The sequence below is a fragment of the Delphinus delphis genome, chromosome 1, assembly GCF_949987515.2.
Source record: "Delphinus delphis chromosome 1, mDelDel1.2, whole genome shotgun sequence".
NCBI lineage: Eukaryota > Metazoa > Chordata > Mammalia > Artiodactyla > Delphinidae > Delphinus > Delphinus delphis.
The window spans coordinates 13,007,695-13,025,960 of record NC_082683.1 but is presented as its reverse complement, the minus strand read 5'-3'; the positions used below and the strand labels follow the sequence as shown (position 1 = coordinate 13,025,960).

General features: G+C 53.8%; 1 protein-coding gene and 1 long non-coding RNA gene across 2 annotated transcripts in view; both read right to left on the bottom strand.

Annotated features, from left to right (window-relative positions):
• Positions 1–934, bottom strand: part of ARHGEF10L (Rho guanine nucleotide exchange factor 10 like) — a 145,889-nt gene extending 144,955 nt beyond the window's left edge. Inside the window, exon 1 of the mRNA XM_060015325.1 lies at positions 863–934. The gene's annotated coding sequence lies outside the window, so the exon portion shown is untranslated. The remainder of the gene's footprint in view (positions 1–862) is intronic.
• Positions 935–3,192: 2,258 nt separating this feature from the next.
• LOC132439899 (uncharacterized) lies at positions 3,193–16,687 on the bottom strand. The gene is made up of 3 exons (XR_009522458.1): positions 16,445–16,687; positions 3,882–3,990; positions 3,193–3,481 (listed from the first exon to the last, which is right to left on the bottom strand). It is a non-coding gene; the product is annotated as an uncharacterized lncRNA (long non-coding RNA).
• Positions 16,688–18,266: the final 1,579 nt, after the last annotated feature.

Sequence of the window (18,266 nt, the reverse complement as noted above, 5' to 3'; positions counted from 1 at the left end):
TGGTCTTCATCTTCACAGAGCCTGTCCCGGACACACTTTTCTGTCTCCAGGAGTGTCCAGGCCTGACCGGGTTCTGTGGCCTTGGCCTTCCGGCTGACCAGGGCATCCTCTCCTCCCACACTCCCCTCCTCCAGGAGGCCGCCCCCGTCCAGTCTCTGGGCAGGGGTCCAGGGTGGGAGAGGTGGGCCCAGAGCAGAGGCGAGAAGGGCATCCCTGACTCCACTTAATCCCAGGGACCCTCAGGTCAGTGCAGGGGGGAGCTGAACCACAGTGACAGCAGGACCTGAAGGCCTGGGTGAACCAAAGGGAAAGTGAAGCCCAGGGTGGGGCTGGGGGGATTTCCAAACTGTCCCTGCCAGACCTGCTGAGGTCACACACACACACACACACACACACACACACATGCACAAAAGCCAGACAGGAGTCAGGCAGAGGGATGGGACACCCAAGGGACACAGAGTCTCCCATGGGGGGAGGGGACACACACACACACACACACACACACACATACACTAGTAATACAATCGCTCCAATGTCACAGGACATACATACACACGGAGAGGAAACCCCAGCTCTGGGACCTCACCCCCAGAGACACTGAGATACACACTCGCATACACAACCGGGCACACGGAGGAGACCCGGGCTCCGGGAGAGACTCTCCCCCGGAGAATCGGGGACACAAGGATCACGCACGAGCGGAGACCAGGACCACGCGGGAGACGGAGACCCTGGACTCGGCGACACTCGCACAGGGACGCCCACGGCCCCGGAGAAACCCGGAGCCACACGGACACCCTGGCGGGGTCTCGGGGATCGCGGAGCCCCCCGCCCGGCCCCGCGCCCCGCGGGCCGCACTCACCGGCTCCGGCCGCTCGGCCGCGCCTTTGTTGTCCGCGCCGCTCACAAAGGCGCCGGCGGCCGCCCCGCACCTCAGCTGCCCCGGCGGCCGCGGGCGCCCATGGCCGGGCCGGCCCAGCCCCGCGCCCCAGCCGCCCGGCCCGCCGCCGCCCGAGCCAATGGCCGCGCCGCGCGCAGCCCGCGAGGTCACGGCCCGGTCCGGGTTGCGCCCGCCGCCGCCGCCGCCGCTGCCGAGCGGCCTGGTCCAGCCGCGGCGCACAACGCAACGCGGCGCCGCCCCCGCCCTCCTGCCAGCCCGGCCCGCCGGCCTGCTCGCCGCGGCTGAAGTCACCGCTTAACCCCTGCTGGCCAGACCGCCGCGCCCGGCGACCCCCGGAAGGCCGGGAGCTCCCCCAACCGCCCCCCACCCCGCGGCCGGAGGAGGGCTTCCCTCCCTCCCGCCCACCCAGCCTCTCGCCACACGGGTGGAGAAACCGACGCCCGCAGGGGCTGGGGCAAGACCCTCCAGGTCTCACAGGGCTCCCCACTCCTTCATCCCCACCCCCGTGTCCCCTCCCCCTTCCCCGCTTCTCCCTTGGAAAGGTCCCCGGCCCGCGCCGGCTGCTTGCTTCTCCCTCACTTATAGGAGCTTGCCCAGGGCTACCCAGAAGGGTGAGGGATGCCTGGGTTGGTCCCGTAGGAAAACCCAGACCTGCGATGGGCCCCCACCGAGCCCCTGCCGCAGAGAACCCTCCTGACGCATTACATCAGCCCTGCACCCTGGTTTCCCATAATAACCTCAGGAACCATAATCCTGGCAGCTGCAGGCATTGAGGGCTTTGAACTAGCAACCACCCTGCCATGTACCTCCATTTTCTTGATGAGGAAACGGAGGCTCAGAGCTGTAACTTGCCAAAGCCCACCCAGCAAGGAAGTGGTGGAACCGAGATCCTAGCATGCCGCTCCCTTCCAGTACTCAAAGCTATCAAACCCTAGTTACTCCCTCTCAGAATTCCAAAGAGGGCCTCCGGATATGATGCAATTAATTACAGTTATCAGCTCATTAATTAAGATGATCCCTGTTGTTATTAAACACTGCCCTGCTACCTCCCTATATGCAAAGAAATTCACACTCAGGCTTATCAGCAATTACTCCTGGCTTGATAAAGAGTTCTGCAGCCGCCGAAGGGCACAGGTGTATGTAGCCTGGAGTCTGTGCTGGCCTGTGTTCGTTCTTTCCCACAGCCAGCAAACACATTTTTTCTTTTAACTACTCCCTGTTTGGCAGGCACCAGCCTCAGGGGCTAGGAATGAAACAAGGAACCAGACAGACCCTGGCCCTGCCCCCTCGGCTCTCCTAGGCTAGGAGGAGACAGGGATAACAGGCCACTACAGTGCAGCAAGACAAGCCACACCAGTCCATGCTCTCTGAAATCATCTTATTCATTGATAGGTTTGCTTTTTTATTGTCCATCTCCACACAAGAACATAAGCCCCATAGAGCTTGTCCTAAGAGTTGTTCATAAAGTCATCCTAACCCCCGAGCCTAGGGCAACCCTGGGCTCACACCGTACAGCCAGTAAATATTTGCTGAGCACTTACTATGTTCCAGACATCATTCTAGGTACGCAAGAGACATCAGTGAACAAAACAGGCAAGGCCCCTGCCCTGCTGGATTGTCCATTCCAGGGAAGAATAAACAGTGGCCATGACAGCAGGGAGGAAAGTTTCTGGAATGGCAGGAAAGCAGCAAGAACATCTTCAGATGTCTATCCAGTAACCTCGGGGCTCACGGTATTAAGCCTTGCACCAGAATTTAGATATGCGGGTCCTGCTGGCATAGAAAAAGTACAAGTCCCTGGACCTGCATTTGCAGCCTTTCAGACCTCTTCCAGCCCCCCTCCCTGGCTATAGTTGTTTCCCTCCTGGGCCTGAGCCCTCCTGAGTCCTCCAGTCTGGAATGCCTGCCCCCTGTTTGGTTGCACTAAGGTCTACCCTCCCTCCCAGAATGATCAGAAGGCCCAGAATCTCCAGGAAGCTGCCCCACATGGCCTCTGTTCCCCAATCACCTCTCCTTCTGAGTCTACAGCACTTCATGCTTTGGTTAGTTGCTTCTGTTAGCGCTTTTGTTTCTGTTAACTGATTCTGGGCATGTAATGACTCGAACTGTCTCCAGCTTGAGGGCAGCAGCCATACCTCAGGCCCCCATTGTGCCCCCAGAGCCCAGCACAGGTTAGGGGCATACCAAGTGGACACCCTCAAACCCTTATCAATAGAAACTTCTGGATCCAGGGTTGCAAACTACCAGCTCACAGAACAAATAGAGCCTGCAGAAGCATTTTGTTTTGCCCGCAGTGATTTTATTATTGTTAATTAGCTACCAACATTTAACAATTGAGAGATTTCCCATCCATTCATTGCCAGACTGCTGGCTTCTCTTAACAAATCTGACGATCTGGTAATGCCAGGCCCCCATGGCCACACTCTATAGGCCCCAAGGAGCGGTGGTGGCCCCTTAGAACAAGCCGTGTCCTTCCACTTGTCACCATTCCTCCCAGTCCTGTGTCATCCATTTGACCTTGAGGCCCCTCCTCTGTGAATTAGTGTTTTCATTTCATTTTCCATCTACATTCTACCTATACTGTATGAGAAAAAAAAAAAAAGCACATCAGGAAACACATACTCGAGAACAAATGAGCCTGCAGCCCTCACCTTCTAGGTCAGGCCAGGCCCCAGCCCAGCCCAATTCTCCTGCATTCTTGCCCTCCTGACACGCATACACCCCTTCTCTCTCGCCTGCCCAGCCTCACATGCTAAGCTCCACAGCACGACTGAATGTACGAGGCGTTTCACTGGGTCTTTGCCTATGCCGTTCCCTCTGCCTGAAACGCCATTACTGCTCCATCCCCCAGGCTCTGTGGCTTTTTGATGCTCTGCACATAGAAAACACCATCTCAAGGATCTGTTCTCTAGTGACCCAAGACTGGGCTCCTGGGCTCCCATAGCATCCTACGGTCCCCTCCTCCGTGCACCCATCCTACCGTGTTGTGTAGGGTATTCGCCCCATGCCTTCCCCCGAACTGTGAGTCCTCGGGAGCTGGGACTCTGCAATCTCATTCATGCTGGAATTCCCAGCACCTGGGACAGAGCCTGATGGAGCATAAGCACGAGACAAATATTTGCTAAATAGTTGAACAAATGGGTTTCAATAGCCACAAAAGGAACAAAAGGGATTTCTGGGAACGTTTCCATGTCCCAGAACATTCAATTAACCAGAATTTCCCACTCGCTGAGCATTCTGGTGGGGCGGGATCTATTGTGTAAGCATAATCATGGATGATACATCTGGATGGGACTGGGACTCTGTTCTCCCTGGTCTCTACTGCTGACCTGGGAAAGAGGAGGGGAGGGAGGGAGGGCGTGGCAGTATTTCCCATTGGTCAGAGAGGCTAAGTGACTTAGCCAAGGCTGCCTAGAAAGCTGGTTGCAGAGTGAGGATGGGAACCCAGGGCTTCTGCCTCTGCCTCCCAGCCTGGCCCTGCTTCCGTCGGCCCAGGCTTGTAGTAGATCAAAATGGAAGAGGGTAGGGCTTCCCTGGTGGCGCAGTGGTTGAGAGTCCGCCTGCCGATGCAGGGGACACGGGTTCGTGCCCCGGTCCGGGAAGATCCCACATGCCGCGGAGCGGCTGGGCCCGTAAGCCATGGCCGCTGAGCCTGCACGTCCCGAGCCTGTGCTCCGCAACGAGAGAGGCCACAACAGTAAGAGGCCCGCGTATCGCAAAAAAAAAAAAAAGGAAGAGGGTAGATGGGAAAGTGGACTTCCCAAGTCCAGACACCACCCCTGCACAGGCAGTATGAACGGAGAGTGTGCAGAAAGCAGCTAGTCCTTATTTCCTGCATCGTCAAACCAGTCATGAACAGGTTCTTATCTAAGAGATGCTGGATCGCATTTTGATTATGAATGCGGACGACATAATCTGTCTTACCAAAATGAAACTCTCTTTTAGTAACACTGATGTCCCTGTTCAGTAGGATGGGCAACTGGAAGGCAGCTGGGCTGTACTGAGCAAGCTCCCCACCACCTCCCAGTTTCCTCATAACTCAAGACCTGCCATGTGTGGGGAAACACACAGCTAGAGGTGGTTTGGGGGGCTCAGGTGAAGAAGGAAACTTGATTTTCTGAGCTACCACTTTACGGGCCTTGGTGTAAGGGAGAGGACAGTCTGAGCAGCTCTTTCTCTTGGGGATGTAGTCTCAAAGTTCTCCCAAAACAGCCATTGGGGGGGATGGACACTCTTGTCCAGTGGGCTGGACACAGACACAGGACAGGGCTCTGCACCCCACGCTCTCCATAGGACCCTGAGAACAGCACTCAACCTCTTCCACTTGGTCCCAATGCCTGTAAAAGAGCAATAATCCTTTTGCCCTCTTCTATCCCATAGGATTTTGAAGGGCTAGAAGACTAATATAGTCTAACAGAGATTTTTCAACATCTCAACAACAAAATTAGATAAATATGCTATTTGATACTATATTATCATAAACGATCATAAGTATTATTGATGAGAGAGGCAGGCTAGTATAGTGGTTGTCAAGAGTTCAAACTCCAAACACCGTTGGAGAAGGGAATACAAATATGAAAAGGGAGAAAAGTAGAAGGAACCCTGTGGTGTTGGACTGGAATTGGAGATTTGGGTGTGAGCTCATAGCTCTCTCATAGCTCTGTCCACCAAAAGGGCCTGGGAACAGGGACACCCAATGACAGTGAACACACTTAGCAGTCAGATCATGGTTTCTAAATACCATTCTCTGAGACTTCCCTGGTGGTCCAGCGGTTAAGACTCCGCGCTTCCACTGCAGGGGGCATGGGTTCGATCCCTGGTCGGGGAACTAAGATCCTGCATGCCACGCAGTGCGGCCAATACCATTCTCTGTTAAAAGGAACCAGAGCTCCTTGGAGAAATGGCTGATTCCAGAGGAGGCACAAGCTGTGCCTGAAACATATTGCTGGGCCAGAATTTCCAAGAGTCTATACCGATGTAAATGAGTACATGAATAAATTGAAAGCTAGGAATGCTATTTGCAGAGTCTCAAAGTACTTCCTCACAAAATACTTATTAACCACAAAAGGGGAAAGAGCAACTTTACAGTGGAGAAACTTGGCAGTTACCTCCTCACCCAAGTGGTCAGATTGGGTGACCGTGACCAGCTGGGGGACATTTTGACATCATGAGTCTCCTGGTGTGATTCGCTGAGAAAGACACAATATCACTTCATGATCTTCCTGCCAGATATGCACAACGCACATCATCACAAGTGAACATCAAACAAACCCCAATTGAGGGACGCTCCTCTAAATGTCTTCTAAAGTGCCAAGGTCACAAAAATCCAGGAAAGACCAAGGTGCTTTTCCAGATTGAAGGAAACCAAAGAGACTCAACAACCAGATGCAGCATGTGGTCTGAACTCCATCCTTCGCCTGTAAAGGACATTATGGGGACCATCTGCAAAACTTGAAGAGGGTGTGAGGATTAGGTGGTAGAAATGTATGATGTGAATTTCCTGACTTTGATGGTTGTATCATGGTTGTATAGGAGCATGTCCTTGTTTGTAGGAAACACATACTACATATCCAAAGAGAAGGAACGTCACATCAGCGGTTTCCTTTCAAATGCCTCAGAGGGAAAGTCGTATTGTACTTGCAGCTTTTCTGTAAGCTTAAAGTCATTTCTAAAGTCAGATGGCCCGTGCTAATATAAAGCAAGTTGCTTAATTCTTTGAGCCTCAGTTTCAACGATCTATATAGTATAGGTGAAAGTAATAATACCTACCTTATGAGGTTGTTTAGAGGATTAAATGAGGTAATATTTGTGGACTATTTAACACAGAACTGGGCTCATGTATATATTCAAAATTTTTGAGGGACTTCCCTGGTGGTCCAGTGGCTAAGACTCCGTTCCCCCAATGCAGGGGGCCCGGGTTCAATCCCTGGTCAGGGAACTAGATCCCACATGCCGCAACTAAAGATTCCGCATGCTGCAACAAAGATCCCTCCTGCCGCAACTAAGACCCAGCGCAGACAAATAAATAAATAAATATTTAAAAAATTTTTTTGAAAAGCTACCTAATTTTTCTTGTTCTTTACGCAGTTCCCTTCCCTAGGTGAGAGCCAGCATATGGAGTAAGGTAGCAAATTCCAGGTCCTAGGGGGTCAGGTAGGAGATGAAAATGGGAGAAGCAGGTTGAACATGACCACAGACACTATGTCTCAAGGTTGGAGGCCTGGAAAGCACGGCCCCAGATAAAAGGGGCAGTCGCCACCCAGTTCCGGAAGGTGAGTCACTGTGCACTACGCAGCTTTCGTATTGTTTTTCCCAAGAGAAGCTAGAAATCCAGATTTCCGTATGAAATCCCCTGACTTTTAATATTGGCAACTATTTCAAATTTTAAATGGACCAATACTTTGTGAGCCACACAGGCTCCAAGTACCAGCAGCAGGAGTTCTGAAAACTTGTCCTGAGCACTTAGAAACACGGAACGCTCCTGTAGATTGGCAGAAATAGCCCCGAACCGCTGTTCACCGTTCTTCTGCCGCTCTGGTAGAGCCTCTGAAGAGGCTGGACTGGACGTGCCAGGACGCGTGCACCTCCCTGTGCCGTGACAGCAACCCATTCCCCAGCGCGCTTGATTGGACAACAGGGTGAACATCTGACCGACCGACACTGGGCCCATCAGCTCGTCTCACTCAAGAATTTGGCATTGGAGAGCTGAGAGGCTGAGTCAGTCAAATGACCACGGACGCTGAACCTGAAAGATGGTGCCGAGCCAGAGCTGGCAATCGTGCTGCAACAAACCACAGCCAAGTTCAAGCTGAGGTTCTGGGGGATCAGAAACGCCACAGAGAAACAACAACAACAACAGCAAAAGTAAAGTGGGAGAGAAAGACAGTGAGGCAGAGATCACCTAGCCCTAGCAATAATAATAGCAGATTCTTCCATAACACTCTGCACTGGGCTCTGTTTAATCACTTTCATGTATTAATTCATTGAATTCTCACAGCAACCCTATAAAGTAGGTACTTTTATCCCTGTTTTACAGATGAGGAAACTGAGGCACAACGATATTCTGTCCTAGCCTTGAACGTCCATCTGAGTGAACTGTTGTGTCCTTACAGAGACAACCCCCCTTCACTGCACTCACCTGAGTGGAGTTTTATTCATATGATCAAAGGAGAGTAGTACCCACTGCCCATGGCTGCCATCTTGGCGCAGGGTGAGGGGGGATTCTGGGACCAATTCATGAATCCAAACATCCTGCTCTGGTCTCTCTGTGTCTCCCCAAATGGAAAAGATGAAACGGAAAAGGGAAAAGTCGCAGCCTGGGCCATCAGAGGCAGCTGCAAACATGTTAAGATCCTCTGCCCATCAGCCCATGCCCACCGGCCCCGTGTGCCAGCCCAGTCTACACTAGGAAGCCAGCCTCACCTACTCCTCGGGGTAGCTGCAGCCTCCGCTGGGGATAAGCAGGCAGAGGACTTGGGGCTGCCTGTGGAGCCAAGGGGAGGTTGGGTTTCTCTGCCTGGGACCTGGCCAAGGAGCCAGAAAGGACAGAGAGACAAGGTCTTCTCTTCCTGGCATCAGGTTACTGCCCCTACCCAGGGCTCAGGGTGCCAGGCAAGCCTCCCAAGCAATGAGAGTTGCCGGTCAGCTGACAGCAGACAGAGTCCAAAGCCTGTTCTAGAAGCTGCCGTAAGAATGAAGAGGATATGGCACTGGCCGCTGAGGAGGGGCAGCAGAAAGGGAACCCGGCAGACCCAGTGAGCCTCCAGCCTTGCCGAGCAGACCAGGCTGGGCACTGGGGACCAGACAGAAGGTCTCCAGGAGAGAAGGTCCTAGGCCTGGGGAAAGGGAGGCACAGCGGCGGCCAGCCTGACGCTGCAGTGACACTCCAGGGAGGCCTTAGCCCCTGTCAGCAGGAGGGCCTGGCAGTGACTGCAGCCTGGCACCAGCCCCAGAAACCTTCAGCATCCCCCAGTTTCACCGCCCAGGGCTGGGAGGTTCCAGAAGCTCCCTGGTCTCCCAGATGAAAGACGCTTTCTAAGAGTCATAAAACCGTCCCCACTGGAAACAATGGGCCCTTATCCTGCTGTGTCCTTCACATAAACTCCCATTAGCAACGCACCAGAAGCTGCAGGCAGGAGTTTTATAGACTGGATTTTTGGACCAGCCCCAGCGTTCATTAACACCTACTCCCTCGCCCTGCGTGGAGACTGCACAAATCACTCCCCTTTACAGAGGCCCACTGTGTGCTCAGCCTCCAGAGAATCCTGCAAGGAAGGTGGTTTTGTCCAGTTTTATGAATACAGAAACAGACCCAGAGAGGTTAAATGACTTGCCCAAGGTCACACAGTGGGAGAGTAGAGGAGTGGGGATTTAAATCCAGAATCTGCTCCTTCCCCCCTACCCTGTGGCCTTGGGTTAAGATCACCCAAGAGATGAAGCCAAATGGGTTTCCTAGGTTTTCTCCTGGAAACAAGCAACTTCTGGGACCTCAAAGACTTCACCAGGATGGTTCTGTTCACCTACACAATATGTCAGCAGAGACACAGCGGGCTGGGATTCCCAACACAGCAGGGAGGGACCTGAGCCCCTGCCCTCGGATGAAATGCAGAGTCCCTCACCGTATCTCACATTCACGCTCACAATGGCTTTTCACCCCATTCCTCCCGGATGGCCCCCAATGATAAAGCCAGCCCCCTTTACTGGGCAGTAAATCCCCCTTTACTGAGGGATATGCCAGTCCGTGTGCTCTTCATCTATGACCCCATTTACTCTTGTAAGAACTCTGTAGAATGGCTGCTTTCAAGATCCCCTTTTTTTCACATGATGAACTTAGGCACAGAGAGGTAAGTAGACCACCTAAGGTCACACAGCAAGTGAGCAATGGATTCTAGGTCTATCTGACTCCAGCTACCACACCTCTCCAAAACAACACAACGTGGGGTTCAGCAGACACTCCATCCCCACCAGCCCAATCCCACAGTCCTGGCTCACAACTCTGGGTGTCACCCTAGTTGTGGGGAAAATGACAACAGCTGTCACTTCTAAATCCTTCGGCCATCTCCTGTCGGGTAACAATCCTCAAGGCTGATGCTGCAATTCTTATTTTGCAGATGAAGAAACTGAGGCTCAGAAAGAGGAAATGTCTTATTCAAGGTCCCACAGAGCTGGTAAGTAGGGGTACCGGGCTTTGCACCCACTCTTGTGGGTTCCAGAACCACTGCTTCCTACAGGTAAACCAGCATGATAGTTAAACCAGACCATCCCAACAGGGTCTTGGCGTGTGTTGGGCTGCACCCCATAGGCCTGCCAGCCCTGTACTAGCCCAGCCTCAAGACCGAAGAAAGAGTCTGGAGTTATAGCAACAGAGACATTGATGGTTTAATCGATTGGGGGGCTTACATGTCTGAAACAAGGTCCTGGAGCGACACCCACCCACGCGCGGCGGACGGTAGGCAGGACATGGCTGCCGTCTTTGCTTCCAGGGTTTGGGGGGAAGAGGTAACTAGTTATAGGGGGAATTACATCAGGATGGCTCATCGGTTACCAGGGAAACCAGCAGAGGATCATCCCCTCACTGCCCCTTCGTTAAGCTATGGCGGAGATGTTCTGATCTAAAGATTAGAACAATCACTAGCTGGGCCAGGGGGCAAGTATGTAGACATTTACAGATTAGGCTCTATGATTAAGAGGAAAGGTCAGTCCTGTGAGTAGGGTGTAGGTGAAGCAGGGACTGGTGTAGCTGGGGATGTATGGAGAGCAAGAGAACAGCCGTCTTGGGTGGCCTGATCAGACAGCATGCATCCAACTAATACTCCCCAATTAAGTGCCTACGGTGTTCCTGGCACTGTTCCAGGAGCTGGGGGTACAGTGGTGAATAAGACTGCCATCCTCAACCCTCATCAGCCCCGTGGGGGACCACCAGGGACCCCCTGACCACGTAAGGCTGCTCCCCCCAGAACTTCATCCATAGCCTCCCCCTGCTGACCCCCAGTGCGGGGGTTCATCCCCACCTCTGCTGCCCTTGGCTGCCCTGCCCTCTCTCAGCTTCTGGGGACTTTCCAGATAGCCTGCTCCAGCCCTGCAAAGGCAGTCTACAGCGCCTGGTCTCATGGCTGATTTCACCGTAAGACGCTTCATAACCAGCTCCTAACTGGGCCAACCAGAGAGGCAGCTGCGTTGGCTCCAGCTCCCCCTCAGACCCACACGCCCTGCCGCCAGATGGCGTGGCCAGCATCCTCGGCCCCTTTGTTGAGATGATTAGCTCATGGACCGCCCCACCCCGAGAAGCTGGCTCGGGGCCTGCCCTTGGTCACCATTCCCCTGTTACCTGCTGCCGCCCAGAACAACTTATGGATGTGCACGGTTGCTAGTCAGCGCCGGGCACTGTTGTAGGTGATCTGAATCATCATCGTCTTCACCATGCTCACGAGCATCGTTATTCTCACAGCTAACACTTACCGAGCACTTTACTACATGCCACACAGTGGGCCAACTCTTTACCTGTATTATCTCATCAAATCTTCACACCACCAGGAGATAGGTACAGTTACCATCCCATGCAACAGAGAAGGAAACTGATAAATAGATAAGGCCGTAGCACCCCGGGTACTATGTTGCCTCAATTGTCTGTTGCCCCTGCTATACTGTCGTCTCCCTAAGGAAAGGAGGCCTGTGTTGCACAGAGTCGTATCTCTAGAATGTAGTGTCTGGCACAGAGTGGACACTCGATGAGCAGTCTTTGGATGGATGGGCACACGGATAGATGGATGGATGGACAAATGGATGGATGAATACAATTGAAAAACTGCAGGAAAAAAACCACTCACCCCCTGGGTGAAGCAGGAAGAAGCTGGATACGGTTTCTCTACTAACTAGAAAATCCCCCATCCAGGATTCCAGGAAAAGCAGAGAAGATGGTGCTGATTTTTAGGGGAAGGAAAAAAGAAACGTCTTTTGGGTAATGAGCTTTGAGATAGCAGCACGTAGCTTTATCAGGCACGTTCCCCCTTCCCAGAAACCACCACTTCGCCAGGGAATTTCATCTGCTCCATCCCCAGACGCATGTCTGTGAATCAGGGCCAGCCATACGATGCTCCATCTTCAGGGAGCTGCCTGCCCTGCGGCTCCAGGGCTGGGCCAGGAATACAGCTGTGCCAGCCCCCGGGCTTTGGTTGAAGTCAGCTCCAGCCCTTTCCCTGCGTGAGCTCGCGAAATTCCGGACCACCCCCCAGGAGCCTTGAGTCTTAGGGGGCTCGCGCTCTAGTTCGCTGGAGAGATCTCACCCTGACCCATGAACCCTTACACCTTGTGAATTCTGATCAGTCGTTTGAGCCAGCCAGCCGGATGTGGGGATGAGGTCAGTGTGCAGCGGGCTGCCCCCCTCCCCACTATGCCCTGGCTGGAGCCTAGGGTTCCCGGTTTTCCGTGGGGAAAGCAAGACTCGGGGCGGTGGGGTGGTGAAGAAACCCAGCAACCCCAGGAGAGCAGGCATTGAGACACGTGGCCCAGTTTTGTAGTTTCCAGAGCAACTTTAAGAAAGAGGAAGAGGAAAGACTAGAACTAGGGCCATATCATCCCTATCACACCTGGAGACACCCGCTTCTCTGCGTGGAATGTGTCACTAGATCCCGGACAAGGCGTCCTGTCATTCTGGAGCCACGAGGGATCAGCTGGCGCTGGTGCCAGGGACCTGTCCTCTCTTTTATTGAGCATCTACTATTCGCTGGGCCGAGTGCTCTGCCTGGGAGAATTCATAACCCTCATAAGGTCCCAGTGAGTTCAGTATTATTATCTTCCTTTTCAAATGCAATTGCTGAGACCAAGCAGCCTTTCCAAGTTCACACCATCAGGAAGGACAGAGCTGGGATGTGAACCCAAGTCTGACCCCAACGTCCATCCTTTTTGCACAAACAACAAGGTGGAAAGGGCCTCAGGCAGCCTCTCCCCTGTAGTCAAACAGTGGCGCCCTGGGTTTATTCCCAAAATCGGCCAGACGGAGTAGGAGCGGGTCTTTACGGCGCTTACTCCCATCTTTGCCAGTCCCCACGTATCAGAAGCAAACGGGAGCCTCCCCTGCATGCCTGTGCTCCCGGGGCCACGTGCGGAAGACAGAGAGCTGGCAGGGAGCTCAGAGGGCACCTCGGGGCCATCCAGTCAAGCAAGTCAGAGACTTTCAAAGCTGGCAGGGCCCTTAGGGATGATCCAAGCCAAACCCCTCCTTTCACAGAAGGGGAAACTGAGGCCCAGAGAGGGCAAAGGATTTGCTCAAGGTTACACCAGGCATGAAGAACGCAGTGGGAGAAGTGGCAGCCTCCTGGCTCCCGGCCTGGGGTCCCCTCGCCCACCCCAGCCAGTCTCAAACAAGCCGTGGTATTGGACCCCCTCTTATCAGATAGAATGAATGGTTATCAGGTTCAATTATGACACTGCTCAGGAGGAAAAGCAGGGAAGAGGGAAAGATGGGGAAGGAAGAGGTGGGCAGAAGTGTGACCTAACCCCGATGCGTCCCTCCCTCTGCTGGGGCATCCGACGACTCTCTGCAGTGGCTGAGCTGGGCTGAGTTGGGCCAGGAGAAGGAATCAGGGTTACCTTCAGGGCAGGTCCCAGAATGGCTCAGGAGTGCTCCCTGTTTTCCTGTCCCCTTGGAACAAGGACTGCCTCTGTCCCTGAGACAAGGAAGGATGGGGGAGGGGAGGTCCCTCTCATTCTGCTGAAGGGCCAAGTGGGAGAGGCCTGAGCAGGGGACACAGGGACTCACCTCATGGCGGCACCGCCCCACCTGCCTTGAACCCACCTGCTAAGCTCCTGGGACCCTGCTCTTGGGAGTCTGACCCCCTTGAGGCCAAAGGGTCGATATCTCCAAACCCGCTCACTGCTCCAAGCCTGGGTACCCTGGGACATCCCCAACCCCAAGGAGCTGTCTCTCATCGTGATGGGGGTGTTCACTTCTGAGGTCAAATCCCTGCTTCCCCACCTACTAGTCCTGTAACCTCAAGTGAGTGACTTCACCTCCCTGAGCCTCAGCTTCCCTGCTGTAGAGCCGGGCTTGTGTTCCTGCATCCCAAGGTGGCGGTGGGGCTTCAACGTCAAGGCTGTCCCAGGCACAGAGGGGACTGGAGATGCAGCTTGGGTAATTACCTCTCTTCACACTAATTGTCCTCATGCATACTGTGTCAAGGTTTGCTGTTTTGTTTTGCTTTGTTGTTTTTTGTTTGTTTTTGGCCACAGTGCAGCTCGAGGGATCTCGTTCCCCAGCCAGGGATTGAATCCAGGCCACTGCAGTGAAAACCCAGAATCCCAAGCACTAGGCCACCAGGGAACTCCCTGTGTTAAGGTTTCTAAGGCATTCCCAGCTGTGATATAATTCACAGCCCTCGGTGAGATCACAGGAAAGAAATTATCAGCTCCTGCACCCAGATAGGGGTGACCCAGGCCCCCAGAGGCTGAGGGGCTTGCCCAACGTCCTGTAGTGTTTAGAGGCAGAACACGACCAGAACCCATGTTTCTCAAGTCCCACCGCAGTGCAGCCCAGCCCAGAGGAGCCAAGTAGGAAAAGCTTGAAATCTAGGGTCAACTCAGCTGGACCCTGGCCCTGGCTGCACCGTGAACTCAGCATGCAACTTTGGATATGTGAGCTTTCGACTTTCTGCTGATGACTTCAGTGCCATCGGCCAGCTGTGTGACCCTGGGCAAGTGACTTCACCTCTCTGAGCCTCAGCTTCCTCATCTGTGAAATGGGAGTTCTCAGAACGACTGAACAAACTACGGCATGCGGGCTGCCTGACTCAGAGCTCAGCAGGTGGTGAGTGTCCGACAAATGGAAATGGAGCAATGGTGGCAGGACCAGTAGTCAATATCGCTGTTAATATCATTATTATTATCAGGAGGAGAGGACAGAGTGGAATCACCCTGGGGACCTCTTGCCCACGTGACTGTCCCAGGGAGGGAGCTCTGGAAGGAGACAGCAGGGACTCTTCTCACCTTCTAGGTGGTAGGGATGTGAATGGGGCCAGACCGGTCACCACCCTGAAGTTCCCAAAGTCCCACTAACTGAGGAGACCCAGCTGGAGGGCTGGTTGCGTTAATCCCAGAAGAGCTCAGCCCTCAGGGGGATAGAAGAGAGAGGGTAGTCCCCAAACAAGCCTCAGGAGACCCTGATTCAGGAACCAAAAGCTGGGGAGGCAGCCTCACTCAGACACTTCTGCCCCAAACGTACCAGGATCCTCTGGAGGAAAAGCTACCCAGAGGAGGGGCTGGCCTGGTGCGGCACACACTCTGTTAGGAGCCAAGAGGGAGAGTCTGACTCTCTGCCATCTCTTAGCTGTGTGACCTCAAGTAGGTCACCTCACCTCTCTGAGCCTTGTCCCTCTCCTGGGAGGTCAGCCGGAGGGGCACACAATCATCTAAATTCCCCATTCCAACCTTGGCCTCGCCGTGCCCAGCAGGACTCCCCACCCCAGGAATCATCACCCAGCAGTGACCAAGTCACGGAGCTAAGGGCTCAGTCGGGCTCTAGAACCAGACTTGTCTGACTTCAAATCTCAGCTCCCCTTGTTCAAGCTGTGAAATCTTGAGTAACTTACTTAACCTCTCTGTGCCTGTTCCTTCAGCTATAAACAAGAATGATAAGAATAAAACTTACCTCATAGGAGTGTTGGGAGGATTAAATGCATTCGTACATGTAATGTACTCCATTAGCAAAGCGCCTGGCACCAAGTAAGTGCCCAGCAAGTATTACACTGGCCTTCACCAGACAGCAGTCACACAAATGAAAAGGCCACCTCCAAATGCAGTGAGTTCTCCGTCACCGGAGATATTCAAGCTGGGGCTAAACACCTGTCAGAGACCCACAGCCAGGACTGCCCGGGTGACCTTTCAAATGCTTCCAACCGTGAGTCCATGAAATCACAGCCGTGAGATTGCGTGCAATGCATTCCTCCCTCCTAACCAGGATAGGATGAGGTGTGAGAGGGCTACCAAGGTGGGCCAGGGGCACAAACAGCGGCGCAGGCGCTGAAGAGCCAGGAAGGAGCCCTGGGCGGGGAGGCGCAGCTGATTCTGGCCTGCAGCCCCTGTTCCGCCACCAATTCACAACGTGACCTTGAGTTACTCCCTCTCCTCCAAGCCTCAGTTCTCCCAGCAGTAAAATGATGCCTTTGAACTAGGTGTCCTCTGAGGCCTTATCCAGCTGCAACTATCAAACTCTGTGACCCTAAGAAGGGAGCTGGGGAAAGTTCCCACCGCACACACGCCCCAGCCAGGCTCCCTCTGCATTCCTCGCCCCCATGTTGCCCTGACCTGCCCCCACAAGGTAGCCACGAGGGTCAAGGTCATGTCCACTGAGGCTCCCAGCAGAGTTCTCTTCCCTGAGTCCAGCACAAGGCATTCCAAGCCCCACCACCACCTGGGAGGGAGCAGGGTGTCCCTGGGCCTGAAGCCCAAGGATGTCAACGGCAACAGAGACCCAGACACACCCAGTGACCTCCAAAGTGTCCTCCTCCAACTCAGCGAGGGACAGAGATGTTTAAAAACCAAAAGCCTGACCTGGATTCTGTGCAGACCAATTCCAACCAAGGAAGAAGGCAGAGCGGGCCCCAGCAGCAGGGAAGGGTCCCGTCTGGTCGTCGTCGCAGCTGACAGGGCGAGCGGGAGCCCAGGGGTCATGTACGCGGACTCCCCTCTTTGGGTGTGCAGTGGACCCAGGTGTGTGAGTCACTCACCTGCCAGACCCGCCAGGCGGGCGGGCAGAAGCACAGGAGGCGGCCCCTGGCAGCCCACAAGGAAGGGCTAGACTGAGTCAAGCCAGGCAGGGCAGGGCAAGGCTGGGCCGGGCTGGGAGGACCAGGAAGTTGCTAGGATGAGGGAGGGAGGAGGGGCATGAACAAAGGCGGGGGTGGGGGGAGCCCTCTAAAAGGGGGTTCTGAGCAGAAGGGCTGAGCGCTGACAGCTGCCTGTTGGCTCAGGAACGGGTGGAAGAGAACGTGACTTTGAAGTTGGAACGTTTCAGGTTTGAATCCCAGCCCTTTTCAGCTGCAAGGCCTTGTCTCTCAAGCCCCAGTTTCCCCCTGTTCAACTGGAGTAATTATAATAGTCCCGATATGACAGCGTTCTCATGAGAATGAAATGAAACTGTGTAAGGATAAAGCTGGAGTCCCGGCTGCCAGGGGACAGACAATACGTTGACTCTGATCACAGGATGCTTTTCAGGAAAGCAGGACGGCCCACCCAGGGCTGACCCTGCCTGTATTCTCACTGTCAGCGTCAATCACCCCCCAAAATTTTAGTCAAATATCTGCTGAGCTGATTAAGAGCATGTGTATCTGGACATCACGGAAAAAGTCATTTAACCACAAAGACTTACTCTGCCCTAACCATGTGCTTCTGAGAACCCAGGATGGGGTCTCAAAGGAGATCAGCCCCTGCCCTTAAAATGCTCACGGACAGCTTGCACTTCACACCAAACCTGACCTGGACCCTGCTCCACCTTCTGCTACAGGACACTGGCAGTCAAGCCTCAAGGTCTTAGATCAGGGCCAAATCTGGCCCTTCACCTGTTTTTGTAAATAAAGTTTTATTGAAACACAGGCACGGGCATTGGCTTATTGTCTATGGCTGCTTTGGGAGAGACAAAGACAAAATTGAGTGTGACAGAGACTGCAGGGTCTGCAAAGGCAAAATATTTGCTGTCTGGCCTTGAAGAGAAAGTTTACTGATCCCTGCCTTAGATGATGAAGATGATGATAATCCTGGGTTTTTGCTCTTAAACGTTTTAGCCACTCCATGAGTAACTTCATATAAGCCTTGCAAAAGTGTCTCCCCCTTTTACAGAGAGGGAAACTAAGGCTTCTGAGAGATCGGTAACTTGCCCGGGGTCACATGGGGAGTGCAGTAGATGGATATTTTGAATCATGGGCTGACGGAAGCAGAAGCCTCTGGTGAGCACACAGGCCTGGGGCACAAATGGCTCAGCAAACCCCAGTAGGATCGGAAGTCCCGCCCCACGGGAGAGAGGAAACACGTCCCGTTCACTGGATTCCCACCTGGGAGGCTGCCAACCTCTGGACCAGAGCCAGACCACCTCCTGGCTCCACTGGGAGCCAGCTGTAAGGTGGGCGTGGGAATAGTGCAGAATGAAAGCACCTGGAGCAGCACTGGGCAGGCAGGAAGCCTTCTGTCATTTCTAGAGCTTCCTTGTCATTATTATTGGGGCCTAAAGTTTGAGCAAAAAGAAGGCCATGGAGGAGTGGCCCCTCCATCCACAGAAGTGGCAGAAGGGGAGGGCTCTCCTTTCCAGAGGGCCTGGCCGGGGTTGGGAGGGATAGTTCCTGGTTCTGGGGGTCTTGAGATGAGAGATGCTGTCTACTAC